An 18898-nucleotide genomic window follows, 5' to 3' on the forward strand; every position below is an offset into this window, starting at 1 on the left:
TCAATAAGAGTGTGTTCAGATTATTTATTTATTTGTTTGCTTATTTTTTGTTCTTGAGATATGAAATAAAAGTTCGAGGTTTTGCCATCATTGAAAAAAAGTATATAAAAAAAGACCTGGCATAGAGTTACAATTTTATACTAAGACTATGTAAACAGTGTTGAAGGGTTTATCCAGAGGAGGAATACGAGTTGCTTCATGTTTCTGATGTGTTTATGCATCACTGTGGTTGCTGGGTGGAGAAGAGATCATAGAGGGGAAGGAGAGGAGCCAGGAGAGCAGTTGAAGGTATTGAAATAGCTCCAGTGAGAGGGGGCAATGTTTGGAGCAGGGAGGTCACCGTAGAACAATGCCAGCCATGGGGTCTGTTGTGATGCTCAGGCATGGTGCATTAAGAAGAGGGGATCATCACTTCTCGGCCTTTTGGCTAAGATCAAGAAGAGGGGATCAACGTGTGCACCTCCAGGTTATGGGTGGGAGAAGCTAGCTGGGTGGATAATGAGGCCAAGAGACAGACTGCAAAGAAGGGGTCAGCCAGAAATTCTATTTTCATCCTGCTAGGTTTCAGATGCCAGCTGGATGTGCAAGTGGAGAAATCAGAAAGGCAGTTGGGTATGGAGCCTTGCAGGCTGGCAATGGGGCTTGACTTGTGAGTAAATATGAGAACCAGCAGCATTTGGCAGAAAGTATAGATGAGACTTGGAGAAGAAATACCAGAAATATGCTTTGGTGCTAATGTTAATACTTTGGGTGTAACAAGGGAAGCCAGCCACGAGGCTGAAAGGAGAGCTGGTGGGGAGAGGAGAAAAACAAGGAGAGGGTGGTGTTTACAGAAACCAAGAGAGGCTGTGACCAAGAAAGAGCTATAGGCACTGTGCCATTCAGGAGGCAATAAAAAGATTTGACTCTAGGCAGGTTTATGGTGACATTCACAAGAGGAATTTCAATAAAACAACAGGGATGCATGCCCACTTGGAGTGAGTTGAAGAGAGCAGAGCAGGTGAAACAGTGGAGAGCCAGCGTAGGTGGCCTTTGCGAGAGGTTTTGCTGATAAGGAGTGGAGAAATGGGACAGTAGCAGAGAGAAGGGAAAGCCAAGAGGATTCTGGTTGGTTATCAGATGAGCCCCTAGAATACATGTGCTGCTGAGTGATCCAGCAGAGGGGAGAGGCTGAGGAGGCAAGAAAGAAAAGGGTGGCAGAAGAAATTAAAACCTTCAGAAGGTGAGTGGGGGTGAGATTGAGGGTGCAAGAGGTGGGACTGACTGTTCACATGAGCCAGGGCACTGTGAAGGGGACTCATGAAATACTCACCAGTGTCCTTTTCTTCTGTGCTGCGTCCATGGTAGGGGGTTGCCCTGAACTGCAGTGGGGCTTATTGCATTGGACCAGAGAACAGAGGCCGGATTCTGGATCCAGGTGCTACTGTGTGAGTGCATGCTGGGAAATCCTTGAAAGGAGATGCAATCTGGTCTCTGGCTCTCCCCTTTCTTTCCACATGGGTCTGCAAAGACCCTCCAAACTGAGGTGAGGAGGAGTTTGGAGTGGAATCCGTCAGGGCATGTTGGGGATGCTCCACTGTCTGCATCCCCTGATAAAGTTCAGGATGGGGAGTAGAGAGGACTTGTACCACACTTCCTGCATTGTAGCCCAGCAGCAAGCTAGTGACAGCTACTGTGGTGTCCTGGGACCACAGAGAGGAAGGGTGGAGGGGCATACCTAGCTATTACAGGGTTAGGGATAGTCCCCTTTCCCAGTACACCCCATAGTTTCCCAAGGCTTTGTAGGACATCCCAATTTTTAAAGGTGTGCCTGCTGGGACCAAGGAGTTAGTAGAGACATAGACACATTACAATGGGTCTAAACAGGGTCTAGTGGCTGAGATGAGGGAATGCACATAGAGTCTTGCAGCTGGGACAATTTCTACTAGGACCTGGCTGGAGATATGGCTATGAGTCAGTAGTCTGATATCCCCAGGGGGCTACCAGGGCCTAAAGATGAGAGAAGCCATCACTGAAAGGAGCACCACCATACACTGTCTTTGCCATGGACCAAGTGGGATGAGTCCTATTTAAAGCATGAGGCCACTGGAGACTTGATAGAGATGGAAACTAAGAAGAGGGCATCTTCCTCCTTTTCTCTCCTCTGTTGCCTTATAAACTTCAGAGTTTAGCATCAATCCCTGGAGCAATGAGAAACCATGAAAGGGGAAGAATTCCTGAAAAGGGAAAAATCCTGCTATCAATGAGTTTTAAGTCTTAAGTGACGAGAAATCATACAAAGACTAAGTTTATAGGAAAATGAATCAATTAAGTGTGTATACAAGATAGGATGGGTAGGGAATCAAAAATTACACTGAGTTGTAGAAAAGAAGGTTTCCTTTTTGCACACCGGTGCTGGGTATCTTTCCTTTGTTCCCACCCCAGTTGTCTTGCTCACCCTTCTCCACTACTCTCTGCCCAGGGAGGCTGAAGTGTAGGGAATGTATCAGTGGTTTTCATTTGGACTTGGCCAATGGAGAGCCCTGGGAGGGAAGAGAGTGAGGTCAGGGTGTTAACTCCCAGATCCCTCCTAGCAGTTTCCCTGAGCTTGGTGCCTTTCTCAAGGCAAACGTCCTCCTTATAAACACTCCCTTCTCTCCTCTCATCAAGCCTAGGTTGGTAACAGTCCTGAAATACTGGGTGACATATTCTATATTAGCCAATTGGGTCATTTTTTTAAAAACCTTTGTTGTTCAATGTTTTCTTTTCTTACTGAGTTTTATGATCTGCTTGTTTTGCCAGTTACTGAGGGAGATGTTTCAAACTTCAGTGTGCAGAAGGGAGTGCAGGAAAATAAGAGAGAGAAAGAGAACAAAGAAGTAAAACAACAGCAACGCCCTCTAAGTAAGTACTGTAGAAACAAACTGAAAGTAGGGCTAGAAAAACAACAGAGGAAGTTCAAGACCAGCCTGGGCAACATGGCGGAACCCGGAACCCCATTGCTACTACACGGACACAGACACACACGCACACATAACACATAAACCATTAAAAAATACAAATGTAACCATTATGGTAGCACTTGCCTGTCGTCTCAGCTTCTGGAGTGGGCATGGGGGACAGGAGGATGGCTTGAGCCCAAAAGGTTGACCCTGTCTCAAAATAAATAAGCGAATCGACCAACAGTAAACATAATAACAAATAACAAATGATAATAACAGTAAACAAGTGGGAGTGAACAAAAGTGAGATCTCAGTATCTCCTCTGTCTCTGTCTCTGTCTCTGTCTCTCAGTGTCCTGTAGTCTTAGTTACCCATGGGGCGCTGAGACAGGAGGGATCACCTGAGCCCAGGGAGGCCAAGAGGCTGCACAGTAGGCTGTCATCGCACACCTGCACTCCAGCCAGGGTGGATTTGCCTATTTCTGTTTTAGATTTGTCAATTAATCTTGTACATTTTTTGAGGCTATGTTGTTAAAGGTAAAATTTTGGTTATTATTTTATCTTTCTGGTGAAAGTTTTCTTCTTATAAAACATCCCTCTTTGTTTCTAATAATGCTTCTTGACTCAAAGTCTGATATTAATATCACTTCAACTTTTATTTTTACTTCATGTTTGCCTGACAGATCATTTCCCATTAAAAAAATATGCTTTATTTATTTATTTATTTTTAGAGCAATTTCAGGTTCAAAGCAAAATTGAGAGGAAGATACAGAGATTTCACACACACCCTTTCCTCAACTCATGCATTCCCAACATCGCCACCATGGTGCATTTATTACAATTATCAACAACAAATTGTGCATTTGTTATAATTGTCAAAAACAAATTACACATTTGTTACAGCTGATGGACTACAATGATGCGTCATTATGGCCCCACATCCATAGTTTATATTAGGGTTCACTCTTGGTGTTTTACCTTTGGTGGGTTTCGATGAATATATAATGACATATATGCACCATCATAGTATCACTAAGGACAGTTCCACTGCCCTAAAAATTCTTGAAATTCTCTGTGCTCTGCCTATTTATCCCTCCTTCTCCCCAACCCCTGAAAATCACTGGTCTTTTTGCAGTTTCCACAGTTTTCCTTTTCCAGATGTCATATAGTTGGAATAATACAGTATGTAGCTTTTTCAGACTGGCTTCTTTCACTTAATATGCATTTGGAGTTCCTCTATGTCTTTTTCATCATTTTGTTTTAAACTGTTCTGAATCATCCAAAGTGTGCCTTTTGTAAGCAGTTTTTCCCTCAGTCTAATGATCTACTTCTTTTGTTGAAATATATATTATGTTTAAACTTACTGCATATGCAGATATTTACATTTATAATTACCCCTTGGTCACTCTTTTCTATTTCTGCCTGTTCCATGTTATTTTTTTCTCTCCTTTCTTGCTTCCTTGGGGTTATTATTATTATTAATTCTTCCATTCTTTCCCCTTTATTCCCAAGTTTCTTATGTATTATTTTACTAATTTTAATAGTTATCCTGGAGATTGCAAAAGACATCACTGACTTATTAACATGTAATGTAGACTGATATTTTTACCACTTCCCATACAACGTAAGGATGTTATTCTTCAATTCCATTTACCCATCTGACTTATGTGCTTTTGTTTCCATGCATTTCAATTCTACACCTATTTAAATCCCACAAGGCATCATTATCATTGCTTTACACAGTCAAGAGTTATTTATGTTTACTCACATATTTCCTCTTTCTGATGCTCATTATTCTTTTTTTGTGTGTCTCTCTGCTCCTATCTGGAATCATTTTCCTCTGTCAAAAGAAAACCTTCTGGTATTTCCCTTGGTTGTCAGCCTGCTGGCGATAAATTCTCTTTGTTTGCCTGAAAATACCTTTATTTTACTGTTATTTTTGCTGGATATGGAATTCTAGGTCTGTAGTTGGTTTTCCTTCAGGACTTTGAAGATGTGATTCCTTACCCCCTGGCTTCCATTATTTTTATGGATAAGTCTATGTTTGATCTTACTGTTGGCCCCTTAAGGTAATCTAACATTTTCCCCTCTCTAGCTTCTTTGAATATTTTCTATTTGTCTTTGATTTACCATAGATTTCCTTTGATGTGCATAGCTGTGGTTTTCTTAGTATTTGTTCTGTTCCAGTTAACCTTCTTTTGAGTCATTCTTCTTTCCTGCGTTAGAGATTGGAAAATTGAGCTAAGTCAGGGTGAAGGATGGCTGATGGCACCTGAGGCCTGTGGATCTTTTGGATGAGTGCTGACCAGTCCTAACAGGCCCTCTAATGATCTTAGATCTCATGTCCCCCCAACTCCCTTCCTCCTTGCTTCTTGGGTTCCAGTACAGACTGTAAACAGGTTCATCAGATCTGGAATGGTTTGGTGCTATGATCTGAATGTGTGTGTCTCTCCAAATTCATATGTTGAAATCTTACCCCCAAGGTAATGGTATTAGGGGGTGGGACCTTCGGGAGGTGACTAGGTCATGAAGGTGGAGCCTTCTGAATGGGATGAGTACCCTTACAGAAGAAGCCTCAGGGGGACCTCTTCTCCCTTCTACCATGTGAGGACACAGCTAGAAGGTGCCATCTATGAATCAGAGAGCGAAACCTCATCAGACACTGAACCTGCTGGTGCCTTGGTCTGAGTCTTCCAGCCTCCAGAACGGTGAGGAATCTGCTTGTAAGCCATCCAGCCTATGGCACGGTGTCACAGTAACCTGAATGGACTAGGTGATTGGGGTTGAGAAATGTTCTTCCAGATCATCACCATGCTCAGACTGTTGGAGAAGGTATCCGACTTGGTGCCATCCACCACTATTGATACTCCCTTCTTAGAGATATTCTACAGTAGTGGCTAAGATCCAGCTTCCAAATCAGATCACCTGGGTTTACATCCCAGCTCTGCCATCCTCTCCCCTATGAGCTGTGTGACCCAAGGAGGGTCATGCAGCAATCCCTCTGTTTCTCACCTCTAAAATGTGTAGTACTAATAGTGCCAGCTCATGTTTGGCATTACTTCTTGAGGTTTTTTTCTTTCTTTTTTTTTCCTTTGAGGAGCAAATGAGTTAATATTTAAAAGTCATTAGAACAGTGTCTGGAATAGAAGCTCTCTATACCTGTTATCTGTTGTGTTGACTAAGCGAGAAGCCTTGTCCCTGCCTGCAGAGCACAGGCTGTAAGTGGGGCAAGTGAATGTGGATAATGACAGGTCACGCAGCCTGCAGAGAGCCTAAAGGGAAAATGGTTCCGACTGGAGCAGCCAGGGTCTCTGTGGGTCTGGATGTCAGCTGAGTGACCCCCAGCTCTGGCCTGTGTGTGTGGCATGAGAGGAGAGACCCAGCCTTTGAGCCAGCTTTTTGGGCAGGTTGGTGACACAATTCAAAAGAAAGGGGATTCTGTTTAGTCCAAACAAGATCATGGGAGCAGAGGTGTGCGCTCCTCACTGTCTGAGCACTAATAGTCTCAGCAGCCATTTGGCTTCATTTCCATTCACTAGACACTATAGCTCTCATTTTACCCTCTAGCAATTAATAGAGGAGATATCCAGAGTTATTTCAGGGAACTTGAAGAGCCACTCCAAGTGGCCGAATGTTACCAGCATGCTTGGAAATACAACATGGTAATAATGCTCCATTCTGGGGCAATTGCCCTTCTTGCAATACCCAGGAGACAGGTATTATTGATAGGTTAACCCCTTCACTGACTTTGTTAATTATGTTTTTGCTTTGGAGCATCATAGTGTTGAGAAAAACTCAGGTTTTGGAGGCAGACGTGCCCAGATTTGGATTCTAGTTCCTGCTGTGTTAACCTAGACCAACTTCACAGCCCTTCCAACCCCATCACTCATATCTTCAGCTGGTGCCTCCTGGCATTACTAGGACTTCAGCTGGGCTGTGCAGGGAAGAGGAGCTCATTGCCCCACCAATTCTTTGCAGATGGCTCACCCTAACCCCCTGCCATGAAAACCTTGCATGATTCCAGATTCCGATTTCCCAAGAGCTTGCATTTTCTTGACCACTTCTGCCTTGAGGTCCTAACTTCTTTTGGCTGGATAAGGGGCAAGGAGGTGTCTCTGCATTGCACTGATGCAGGCGTCAAACTTAGTCCCTACTCTGAAAGCCACAAAACACATGCAAACATGGTTGAGAGGGAGTCTGGGGAGATCAGATGGAACAGCACAGTGCAAACAACTTAAATTGCTTATTTGATTCCTCTTTTTCAAAAGTTCCCTCCATGTGCCTTCTACAAAGCTCATTCTTGGCCTGTCTCCACTGATGTCCCATTGGCTCACCACTTCTCTCTTTCTTCTCCTCCCTCCTCCCATCTGCACCGGATAACACAGGGTCTTCAAATTCTTCTCCCCAGAATTCACATCCAAACCATTTGGGGGCTCAGCAGAAAAAATGGGCTTTTACTAGACAGCATTCACCATTTTTTTTTTTTTTTTTGAGATGGAGACTCACTCTATTGCCCAGACTTGATTGCAGTGGCTTGATCTTGGTTCACTGCAACCTCCGCCTCCTGGGTTCAAGCAATTCTCAAGCATTCACCTTTCTGAGAAGACAGCTAAGAATATAGATTGCAGAGCTCTTCCTGTTTTTGTTGGAGTTGCTTTTGTTTGTGTTCACCACAAGTAGAACCTGAGATAAGTCTTGGGTGCAAATAATCCACCTTGGAGATGATGCCAGGAGGCAGGAGTGAGGGAGCAGGGAGAGTGAGGCAGGCAAAAGCCTGTGAGATGTATATTAGCAAGACAGCTTCTATAGATAGCAGAGGCTCAACTCTGCAGCAGCCTCTCAGAAGAGTCAACCAGAATTGTCTGTTAAAAACTCACACTTTTGGGGTGTGTCTACTGGCTCCAGGAAACCACAACTTCCCATATTTCCAGGCAGCACATGAGCTGAGTGAGATGCTGTGCTTTCAGAAAAAGCTCAGAAGGAGAGAAGCAAAGAAACTGAAGGTTTGTTACCTTAGGGTATGTTAGAATGTGTACTTGGAACTGTCCACTTGCTGTGGTTCAAACTGGAGGTGCCACGCTGACGTGGAGCGAGACACTTACAGGCTGTGCCACATAGCTGAGCACATGGAGGTGCCCAGCTCAGTGCCAGTCACTCAGTGGGAAGTCAGCGTCCTTTCCTGCACTCCATTACATCCTGGGACCCTTCCTTCTGTCTGACTCTCCATGAGATGTTGACAAGGCCAGGATTCCAGCTGGGAATGTCTGATTTAATTTCAGTGCCTTCTTTCCATGACCTCCACAAATATTTGATCGATTGAAGAGCTGAAGCAAAGATTGGTTTCAGTTCTCAGAGTGTTGGTTTGCGTCTCTGGGAATTAGATATTTGCTAACTCTGGTGAAAGGAGACTAGAGAGCAAAGATGTGGCAAACCATTCTCTGTCTGTAAGAGCATATCAAATTGAACTTGCGTTTTTCTTTAAGTTTGTACTGTTTCAGGAAAGAAAATAAGCAGAGGTGGGGTCAGAACCTTGCACAGAAAGAAGAGAAGGATGAGAGAGCAGTACTTTGCCACATGGCACATTCTGAGAGACAGACAGGATGGGAGGATGACAAACCTGAGAACTATTTCATGTGGGTCCTTTCAGACACATCACAGGCTAGTTTTCAAGCATGGCCTCTACAGAAATGAAATTCCAGGGGAATAAGCTGGTCATAAGAAAATCATAGGAAAGACTCCCTGTTTAACGTTTTATTTTTAGAGATGAGGTCTTGCTCTGTCACCCAGGCTAGTGTGCAGTGGTACTATCGTAGCTCACTGTAACTTTAGACTCCTGAGCTTGAGTGATCCTCCCACCTCAACCTCTGGAGTAGCTGGGTTTACAGGTCTGTGCCACCATGCCCAATTAATTTTTAAGATTTTTTGTAGAGACAGGGTCTTGCTATGTTTCCCATGCTGGTCTCAAACTCCTGGTCTCAAGCCATCCTCCCACCTTGGTATCCCATAGCATTGGGGTTATAGGTGTGAGCCACCATGCCTGGCCCAAGACTCCTTTAACCTGATTGGCTTTCACCCATGACTGCTCATCTACTTCTCTAGACTTGTCTCTAAGTTAACTTTCACTCTTTTCTCAAATCAAATTCACTTTGGAAAGGAAAAAATTGGCCTCCTCGGAATAGAATCAGAAGTCACCTTGACATGGAGCTGATAAGGAATGGAGCTAAGAGAAGAGAGACCAGAGCCAGGCCGCCATTGCTGGTGTGACATCGGTGGTCCTTTCCTACCCCCAGGCCTCACATGCTCTAGGCCAGTAGACCTGGGCATGCTCTAGTGCCCTCCCTGCCTGATTAGCATGTGCATCCTCCCCTGAGGGGTTTTCATGAACATCAATTGCCTGGGGAGTCAGCAGGCCCATGGGTGATGGAGCACAGAGAAGGCACTCATGGTGTTGAGACACTGTAGAAACCAGTTGTGGGGGAAATGCTTTTGAAGGTGAAGGATGGGAGATGTTTGAACTATCAAGAATTTTTTTCCCTAATCCAACTCAACATGAGAGGCCAGGATAGGTGTCACCTCCATCCTGAAAGTGGTGGAATTCTCATGCTGTCTCTTGTCCTAGATCTGCGCCCAGAACCCTTGTTATTCTGAGTAGAACTCAGGGAAATCAGTCCCACAGAAGGCTGGCTCCTAACTGCTGATACAGACAGGTGTGTAACTTCTGGATCTGCTCTTTCCATGCAGTGGCTCTTCAAAATATTGGAGCTAAAGAGATTTTTAGACAGCTCAGATAAATCGATATGATGGGTACTGCGATGACTCCTTTTATGAACGGCCTTTGAAATGCTAAAGATCTTTCTAGTAGGGCCCGAAGTAACCCTGAACCATTCTGAGGATCTCAGCTTATACACTCTTTAGTCTAAATTCTATCATGGGCTTTTGGCCAAGAGCAATAAGATCTGGTCTAAGCTGCACGCCCTTTGTACACGGAGCTATATAATAGATTTCTTTTTCCTTTTGTGTAATTTTGTATATGAGAATATGATCAAATAAAATTATTTGAGGCAGTGACTTCTATTAAGTCCATCTTGGAACTGTTATTAATTATCTCCCTAATAGGAAAATAAGTGTTCAGAAAAGATGAAACAGGTTGTGCCCAACATCTGCTCATTTGCTCATTCATACATTTTTAGTGGCTACTATTATAAATGATGTTTCTGGCCAGGTGTGGTGGCTCACACCTGTGATCCCAGCACTTTGGGAGGCTGAGGCAGACGGATCACCTGAGGTCAGGAGTTTGAGATCAGCTTGGCCAACATGGTGAAGCCCCATCTGTACTAAAAATACAAAAATCAGCCGGGCATGGTGGTGGGTACCTGTAATCCCAGCTACTCAGGAGGCTGAGGCAGGGGGATTGCTAGAACCTGGGAGGCAGAGGTTGCAGTGAGCTGAGATTGCTCCATTGCACTCCAGCCTGGGAGACAGAGCAAGTCTCTGTCTTAAATAAATAAATAATGTTTCTGGGGAACAGCAAAGACCATGTGATTGTGAGGTCCCAAGGAGAAGGGTTTCCTCACTTAGGCTCTGAAGAATGAGGAATTCCCTGTTCGTTCCTGTGAAAGCCTTGGGAAGGAGGCAGAGGCCTGAATGTCCATTCATGTGGACTTCCACTCCAGCAGCTCTAGCAGGAAGGGCCCTGGCTTCATCATGGCTCTTTTTGGGGGTCCATAATCCTGGATTCCACACCTTACCTGGCTCAGCGGCTGCATGGGGCAGGATGTAGTGGAGTAGTGGAATGCGTCCTGCCCACTGAGTGCCTGCTGTGCTAGCACTAGGGGCAAGGATGGGAGAGATGGAGGGAACAGAAGAAGGACCAGTGAGGGGGCTCTGCAGGGCTGAGGAGTGGGGTGGCGGGGAGGTAAGGCCAGGTGAGGATGCAGAGTTGTTGGGACTCAGGGTCTCTGTCACCAGCATTCCACTGTCTGTGTTTGGAGAGAAGGCTGTTAGTGCCCAGCCTGCAGCCAGCCCTGGTGCAGGGGGTCCATGAAACCCATTTTTTTTTTTTTTTTTGCCTGGTGAGAGGCTTAGGGGTAAAAGAGATGAGAACTAGGCCAGACAGCTCCAGAAGGGCCAGCATGGAGCTGGAGCCACTCCACATGAGAATCTGAGAGCAGGGGCAGTTGGATTTGGGGCCAGGAGGACCCAGAAGGACAGAACCACAAAGTCTGCTTCTGATGCAGCCAGGAAGTCAGGAAGAACTGAGGCCAGGAGGGTCAGGATGAGGTGGTCCTGTGTGTGCCGAATGCTGTCCTGGATCCAATAGCAAACTCTCCACCAGTGGCACGCCACTTTACAGGTGCCTGCTCACTTGTTGCCAGGCAGATCTTACTGTTCTCATTATTCTGATTCTACAGATGAAGAAACTGAGGCCAAGGGAAGTTATGTGACAGACCCAAGGTGACACACAGAGTATGAGACCCAGGCAGGCAGGCTTCTGGGTGGAGGTCCTAACCATGCACTAAGAGCCCTGCCAAAGGCCACCACGAGCCCTGCTCCTAGGCACAGCTGGTAAGGGATAAAGCCAGGACCCAAAGCCATCATCTTCTGCTCCAAAGCCCAGGAACCCTCTAGAATCTCAGCCCCATTAGCTTAGGACAGAGCTAAGCATCCTCTGTTTCTTTCGACAGCTGCTCCTCTACTAAGCAAACACAGCTCGCTCTCTCCTGCCTGTCTATTTTTGATCCTGGGCTCTGCGTCCTCCCTTAGCATCCCTCCCACCCCCAACTTTAATTAGAGCTCATGATCCACTCAAGAGCTTGTTCTGTGCATCAGCTCCCCCAGCACGAGCTGCTTGTGTCTCTCGGCTCCTCGCAGTGATGATGACCGAGAAGGGGCCCCACAGCTTAGATTGCAGATGATCTGGGGAGAGCAAAGGATAAAGCCGTGCCTGTACCACAAAGGCCGTGCTAGGGGATGACGTTTGATCCTTGAGAAAGCTCTTTCCAACTGCTCAGAAGCAGGCAAAGCTCAGAGCAGGATGTAATAGGACCAAATTACACTGGAAATGACAGAGGATGCAGATACGTGGAAGTTAATTGTTCCGATTGGGACCTAAGGCAGAAGTTTGGCACAAATGGGAGCTGCAGTGATTTGTATAAAATAAAATGAAATAACATTTCTAAAGCAAGGGACAAATACATGGATCTTAGTGCAGCTCCGTGACTTAGAGCTGCTGCACATTTCCCCCGAGGTTGGATTTAGGTTTCTATAGGCAGAAGTCACTACCGGGCTGAACCCAGAGATGGTTCTCCTGGGAAAGCCCCACCTCGGGCCATCTGACCCACCAGATGTTAGGTCCTGCCAGGGGCAGGAGGTGAGTGGTGACTGAGCTGGACTGGGTTGAAGGCTCTTTTAGAAATGGGACCACTTAATCCCAGCACTTTGGGAGGCCAGCTCAAGAGGCAAGCAGATCACGCGGTCAAGAAATTGAGACCATCCTGGACTACATGGTGAAACTCTGTCTCTACTAAAAATACAAAAATTAGCTGGGCTTGGTGGCGGGTGCCTGTTGTCCTAGCTACTCAGGAGGCTGAGGCAGGAGAATCAATTGATCCCAGGAGGTGGAGGTTGCGGTGAGCTGACATCACACCACTGCACTCCAGCCTGGTGAAAGAGTGAGACTCCATCTTAAAAAAAAAAAAGAAGAAGAAGAAGTGGGACCACTGCTGTGGTGTTAATAAAAGTTTGAAAAATACAGAAAAATTGAGAGGAGGAGTCATTGATTCTCTCCTAGGCATATAGCCCAGATACAGCTATTATTGTCATTTTATTATGTTTCATTACAGTCTTTTTCTTCCCCGTGTATTTTTGTGAGCATGCTGTGTAAACAAATTTTGTACACTGTCTTCCCTCCAAATGGGCATCTCCATGTTATTACTTTGTAAAAATTACTGTATTAGTTGCTCTGTATCCCATCAAGTGAGTTGGAATGCTCCTCTTTGAACATCTGGATTATTTTTGATTTTTCACTATTTGTAAGGACTTTTGTACAAAGGGTTATTTTCCATATTTGAGATTATTTGTTTAAAAAAGACCTACAGAAATACAGTTCACATATCAAATCGCACAGTTGTTTTTAAAACTTTTGTTGAAAACTACCAGCTGGCCTTCCCAAGGAGAGTTCCAGTTTACAGTGTGACTGTCCACGAGCCTCCCTCAGATTCTACCTTGCAGCATAGGCTTTGGCTTCTCTTTGCTATTTTCTGATTCATTCATTCATTCATTCAACAGTTATTGAGTTCCTGCTGTATACCAGGCACTGCTGTGTGTACAGCAGAAACAAAAATGAATCAGACACCTTCCTGCTCCTTGGAGAACTCTCGGTCCAGAGGAGAAGGTGGATGTCAACACAGCATGACTTGTGGGTGGGCGGAGACGTGTGCCATGCTCCGTGTCTTTCTCGTTGTGGAGACGCCTGTGACTGGGCTCCCCCTGGGGCTAGGTTCCCATTCCCTAATCCCAGTATCCCCAGGAGCACCTCCCACTACACTTCTCCTTTTTCCAGAATCCCTCTCCTCTTGCCTGCTGCCCAGCATGGATCCTCATACTCAGGCCACAGGACACTCAGATCTGCTGAGTTTATAACTGTCTCTTCAATTTCCTATCCACCCCAGTCCTCTTCACACGGACCATGTAGTTGGATTGTCTGACCTATTTCATCTCCTGCTGCTTCTGTCTTTTTTCTCTGTAGCCCAGGATCTGCTGTCCAGGCTGCCTGAGCCTCTGAGCTCTTTTCTCTATACATCCCAATCAGTCCTGAGTTTCTTAGCCTCCTGCCTGGAATGTAGGGGAGATGCCTTGGTAGAGGCAGCAGCACCGTGCTGGAGACATACGAGACTCCCTTAGAGCATTTCTGCCATCCCCGTGCCACCTGGGTGGTCTTTGGAAAAGATCTGGGCAACAGCCCTTCAGAGAATTAAACAAATGCAAACAATTCATAGGACAGAAGATTGGTTTTTTTTGCAGCTTCATTAGGTGCAAGCTGTTGGTCTGAAGTTTTAATGTTCTTTTTATTTTTTTTTCCTGTTATAACCTGTTTTGAGGGAAGAACAGTTCATTCAGGTTTTTTTTTTTTTTTTTACTTTTTGCCAACTTTTGCACAGAGGCAAAGTTGATAAAAAGGAAGTCGTTCCCTTCTGGTCCCAGAGGACAGTAACAGTAACACTTTAGCTTGACTCTAATTACAGCCACCATGACAGTTCATATGTTGTAGCAATAAAAATAACCATAAACCTTACATAATCATTAAAGTTAAGCAAACAGCCCCTCACTGCATCATAATGTACAGGTAGTTGCTAATAATCCAGGAACAGCATTGGGGCATTCAAGGAACATCTTTCCTATCTCCACAGTTTCTTAAACAACTTTAGAGACATATTTTTATTAAGTATATGCAAGGCAGATGATCTTAAACCTCAAGAAGAGCGTGCATAATAACTGTGTACTCTTCTAATGCTCTCTGAAGACCTATTCAGAGTCCGTTCTGAAAGACAATAATATATCAAGAAGTTCTGCAAACTTCCTCCTAATGAAGACATGCCAATTTGAGACCAAGAATGTGGCCTCAAAGGACAAAATAACCACTGCTCTCAGTCTCTCGGTGTTTTGCTACTTTATTTCAGAGTGATTCAAAATCTAATTAAATTTCTAAACTCTAATGAAATTACAGAAGAAAAATCATTTAGGATTATATTATGTACAATTACTCACAGCTGAAAATTACAGTTACCCTCTTTCACCAGGACGGAGTCTCTTGGGAAATCCCATGTTATTTATTCCACCATGTAAATCTGACACTTCTCCCACTATTTACCAGTTGGAAGTAAAGCTTAATTAATTAAATGTATATATCCTGAGCTGCAACTAACAGGTGGAGAGGGAGCTCAAGGAAAGGGAGAAAGCACGTGGATTGAGATCCCCTTATGTAAGCATGTCTAGGATGAGTGGGGACAGACTGACACTGACGGATGCTCAGAGTCTGGGATCTCTTGGGAGCAGAAGCATTGCACATGGGAGGAGTGGGGCAAAGCCTTGGGTGATGAGCTTAGCTGTGGATGTGCACTCCAAACTTTGCTTGGCTTTGAGAATCTCAGCTTATTTTTCTATGTGTTAGAGATGGTCTTACCACCAGAAGATTGCTTAGGGATTTTGTCTGTATTTCTGCACTAAAAAAGTTGAATGATGTGATCAATCCACACTAATATAGATAACCAGATTTTTTTTTTTTTAGTAGTCTGCAGCTGGTTAGTAATTCCATGAATCCATCTGTTTGAGGTTTTTCATCTCCTTGAATAGAGGGCTTTGAAAGTGTCACTATAGTTTACAAGTATCATAGTACACTGAAACAAGTTTGGCTTTGGGGGACTTGGATTTCCAAGAGTATAGGCTATATAATTCAGACCTTAATTCTTCCTGTTAAGAATGCCTAGAAGGCATAGACAAGATATATATTTTAAAACATCTGTTTGAAGGCAGCAGAGAGATAACAAGGCAGTGAAGAGTTATGAGAATAAGGTCAGGAGGTAAAACTGAAAAATGAACCTAGATTTTACAAAATTTTTCTTCTAGAGGCATCTTTCAATTCCACAAGAGGTGGTTGAGAAGCTGAGAAGTGATTAAAACTGCAAATAGCTTTGAGGGCTAGAACTCAGAACCCTCCAAGGAAGAGGAACCCTGGAAACCCTCCCAGCTTTGGGTGAGGATGCAGGACTAATCCCTAGAATGGTCAACCAGAAACAAACTGGTTCTTGAAAAGTCTGAAATCAGCTTTAATTCATTATAATCTCTGAAATTGGATTTAGAGGTTGTAGTTTTGCTAGGGAAACCTAGCAAAAAAGACTGTCAAAAGCAACATGAATCCATTTGAAGAAAGATAACATTGTCCCAGGGTTAAAATAATTTTATAATTTTTTATTTATAATGCCAGAGACTCATTAAAAGATAATGACCAGGCATAGAGAAGCCACAGAATTTTCTGTGGTGTGTTTGAGAACACACAAACACACACACACACGCATACACATACACACAACATACACACAAAAAAAGAGAGAAACAATGGACAATAAAAGCAGATCCATAGCTGATTCAGGAAATAGGGCTACCATAATATATACTTTGGAAGAACTATGCTTACTTTGTTCAAAGAAATAAAAGATAAAATTGTGAACATTGACAGAGAATTGGAAGGCATAAAAAAGGATTAAGAAAATCATTTTAGTGATAAGTTTCCATTAAGTGAAAATTCTAGCGTACCAAAAGGAGAGGATAGAATCAAACACAACCAATATTTTAAGAGACGATGGCTGAGAATTTTCTTTAAGTAACAACAACAACAACAACAACAAACTCAAGTCACACATTTAAGAAGTCCTGGAAACTCCAAGCAGGATAAATCAAAAGAAAAATTATACTTAGGCACTTCAGAGTAAAATTGGTGAAAATGAAAGACAAAGAAAAAGATTAAAGGTAGACAGAAAAGAAAAATAACCTACTAAGGAGCAAAAACAAGACAGGGTGCCAGAGATATATCTTGGTGGTGGTAATGAGGCTTAAACTTCAGTGTTCTTCACTTACATGGGACCTTCTTGGGCATTTGCTTACATGGTCAAAGCTATTATAAAATTTGCTAGTAAGAAATTGTAACTCTAACTGTTAAGTCTATTCCTTTTCCATTCCAAGTTTTCCTTCATGTACTAATCAGTGTGATGGGTGGTGTTAGAGGAGTTCTAGGAGTTTTGGGAATCAGGCAGAGGTGAAGGTGAGCTGGGGATTTTTTTAGTTTTGGTTCAATGGGATATAATTGTGTGGTTCGTGGTTACTTTTCCATATATCATTATGGTTTAGAAACAGTTCTCAGTACTACACAGAGGTATAAGGTCAAAGGTTGCATCTAAGTCTGCATGTGCCTTGTGGTGGTTGGCAGTGGAAGTATGTGGATAGTAGAGAAAAACAAGCAAAGGAACAAACACACACAAGATTTGGCACATACAGAAGCAGAATCTACTCACGAAAAAATTCTTCCACATCTTATATCTAATATATGAGAGAAACTTGGTAAGGGTTTCCCCAGTTTTGGAAAAAATCACAAACTTTTTTTTCTACGTTGCCAGTAAGAGTGACACTAAAGAAACTTCTATAAACAGTAAGTAACAAAAAATAAATTCCAGAAGAACTTTCTTAACTCTTTATAAAAGATAGTTATATGAAGACACACAAAAGAATACGTAGCAAGAAAATGGAGGAAAATGTATTCTAGTCTTTTCAGGCAGTTAATTAATAAAATATTATTTTGACTTAAAAAAATTTTTAATATTAGTGTTACCTTTAGCTTTTTATAAATTTGTATTTTTTTGTGATTTCTTCTCTCATTCTAAATAAATGTTCATTTTTGAACCAAATTTTATGTTCCTTTTCTTAAATTAGCTCTCCTACATTTTGTAATCTTTTTGTTTGATCATTACACATTGTATGTTTGTATCGAAACATCACATGTACCCCATCAATATGTACAAATATCATATATTAATGGAAATCATTAAATTTAAAAATATGTATGTACTCTAGACCCCTTGTACTCTGGTTACTATTTTTTTAATATATATACTTTATTGCATTTTAGGTTTTGGGCTACATGTGAAGAACACGCAAGATTGTTACATAGGTACATACATGACAATGTGGTTTGCTGCCTTCCTCCCCTTCACCTATATCTGGCATTTCTCCCCATGCTATATTGACCCAACTCCCCACCCCCCGCTGTCCCTCCCCTAGTTCCCCCCAACAGACCCCAGTGTGTAGTGCTCCCCTCGCTGTGTCCATGTGTTCTCATTGTTCAACACCTACCTATGAGTGAGAACTTGCAGTGTTTGATTTTCTGTTCTTGTGTCAGTTTGCTGAGAATGATGGTTTCCAGGTTCATCCATGTCCCTACAAAGGACACGAACTCATCATTTTTTATGGCTGCATGGTATTCCATGGTGTATATGTGCCACATTTTCCCTGTTCAGTCTATCATCGATGGGCATTTGTGTTGGTTCCAAGTCTTTGCTATTGTAAACAGTGTTGCAATGAACATTCGTGTGCATGTGTCCTTAGAACAACTTACAATCCTTTGACTATATACCCAGTTAGACTACTTAATACCTGGGACTTCTACTGCAGATAGCTGACTTTTAAACAAAAGAAGGCAATAAAGCAATATATATATATATTTTTTTTTTTTTGAGACGGAGTTTCGCTCTTGTTACCCAGGCTGGAGTGCAATGGCGCGATCTCGGCTCACCGCAACCTCCGTCTCCTGGGTTCAGGCAATTCTCCTGCCTCAGCCTCCTGAGTAGCTGGGATTACAGGCACGCGCCACCGTGCCCAGCTAATTTTTTGTATTTTTAGTAGAGACGGAGTTTCACCATGTTGACCAGGATGGTCTCGATCTCTTGACCTCGTGATCCACCCGCCTCAGCCTCCCAAAGTGCTGGGATTACAGGCATGAGCCACCGCGCCCGGCCCCCTAAAGCAATATTTTTAAAATGATAAAGAGAAATTATTGCCTCTGTTTAATTCTGGTGATATCTAGCAAAAAAATCCCATGCAAATGGAGTGATATAGGCTTTTCTGGAAATAAACAGAATTTGTCTGCTTTAGACGCACATTGAAAAATATACAAAGGTACTCTTCAAGAAGAAGGAAAATGCTCACAGATGGAAGTTTCAAGATGTGGGAAGAAATGAAGAGCAATGAAAAGAATACATTACTGTACAAAAGAATCATCATCATCATCATCATCATCATCATCACCTCATTATTCTCACCATCACCTAGTAGGGGTTAGCATCTAGCAGGGCAAGGTCCCCTCCACCAACAACCTTCATCTATACCCCACACTCAGGGCTCCTTTTTTTTAAAAAAGAAAATCTTAGCTAT

The 18898-nt window shown here is 43.3% G+C and overlaps 1 long non-coding RNA gene across 1 annotated transcript; it reads left to right on the top strand.

The window, feature by feature from the left end:
• Nucleotides 1–987: 987 nt before the first annotated feature.
• On the top strand, nucleotides 988–18898 carry LOC135271934 (uncharacterized). The gene is made up of 4 exons (XR_010340061.1): nucleotides 988–1222; nucleotides 2782–2883; nucleotides 17598–17639; nucleotides 18620–18898. It is a non-coding gene; the product is annotated as an uncharacterized LOC135271934 (long non-coding RNA).

This window comes from Aotus nancymaae, unplaced genomic scaffold, assembly GCF_030222135.1.
Source record: "Aotus nancymaae isolate 86718 unplaced genomic scaffold, 86718_ANA_hifiasm-v0.15.2.pri h1tg000099l, whole genome shotgun sequence".
Lineage (NCBI taxonomy): Eukaryota > Metazoa > Chordata > Mammalia > Primates > Aotidae > Aotus > Aotus nancymaae.